The 1282-nt window shown below is 34.1% G+C and overlaps 1 protein-coding gene across 2 annotated transcripts in view; it reads left to right on the plus strand.

The window, feature by feature from the left end:
- Positions 1-1282, plus strand: part of ABHD18 (abhydrolase domain containing 18) — a 49018-nt gene that overhangs the window by 27716 nt on the left and 20020 nt on the right. The window lies entirely within an intron of this gene.

Raw genomic sequence — 1282 nt, forward strand, 5'->3', positions numbered from 1 at the left:
TCTCTAAAACAAACAAACAAAAAAAACCCTGATTTTTTCCAATATTTTATTATATTCATAAACTGTGTATTATATGAAAATAAGCAACCTATTTAAGATTTCAGTAATACATGTACCTAATATTAGGTTAAATTCTTCATATTGCTTTTTTAAAAAGTCCTGCTTTAAATTCTGTTCTGGCTCGGCGCCTGTGGCTCAAGTGGCTGAGGCACCAGCCACATACACCTAAGGTGGCAGGTTCAAATCCAGCCTGGGCCACCAAACAACAATGATGGCTGCAACCAAAAAAAAAAAAAAAAATAGCCAGGCACTATGCTATGCGCCGTCACTGACAGCTACTCGGCACGCTGAGGCAAGAGAATCACCTAAGGCCAGGAGTTGGAGGTTGCTGTGAGCTGTGTGACGCCACGGCACTCTACTGAGGGCAATAAAGTGACACTCTGTCTCTAAAAATAAATAAAAAATAAAAATAAAAGCCATCTTAAGTATATTTTATAAAAAGTGGTTAAACTATTTGAGAGTGTATCCATAATAAATAATCACTGTCCCAGAACTTCATATCAGTAACTTCTATGTAAAAGACCAAATTGAGTGGCCCTGAAAATTTAAGACTTCCATACTGGGCTAAAATAAATAGAGGAATTATGTAGTCATAAATAGAAAATTGGCTTGAGGATATGAAGCAAAGATACGGATAAATGGGCTCTTTTCTGATGAAGCATGATTGTGATGTGTTTTAATGAAGGACAGCATAATTTCCATAAGGAGAAACCCTGCCTTCTGGACTTAAGAGATTTGAGAGGACTTGGTAGGAGAGTGTACATAGCTCTTTGGGACCAGGGTTCTGTTTTATCACATAGATTCCTTATAGCACCTAGTTCTTTGCACATAATTATTATACATAGGCATATAATAGGTCATTGGTAAGATGAATTTTTATATACTTTGACAAGGTTTTTATCCAGTAGCCAGTTATGTGTGTCTTAATATAAATTAAATTTTGAAAAATAGAATCTAATTTGGACACTTAAGTAATAAAATATTTTTTAATCATTATACAAGGTGGCCATAAAGTTTGTTTGTAATTTAAAATAGTATGCAATTTTAAATTGCACATGAATTTTATGGCCTCCTGTATAAGTATGGTCCTAGGATCTATAAGATGCATTTAAATACTTCTTATAAGGAAATGTAGTTCTGTGTAAAATCAGTTTCTAAAAACGGAAAGTTCCAGTTGAATGTATATTTATAAAAACTTTTTTTCCAGGTAGGGTACCTGCAG

The sequence above is a fragment of the Otolemur garnettii genome, unplaced genomic scaffold, assembly GCF_000181295.1.
Source record: "Otolemur garnettii isolate 467f Iridium unplaced genomic scaffold, OtoGar3 scaffold00093, whole genome shotgun sequence".
Classification (NCBI taxonomy): domain Eukaryota; kingdom Metazoa; phylum Chordata; class Mammalia; order Primates; family Galagidae; genus Otolemur; species Otolemur garnettii.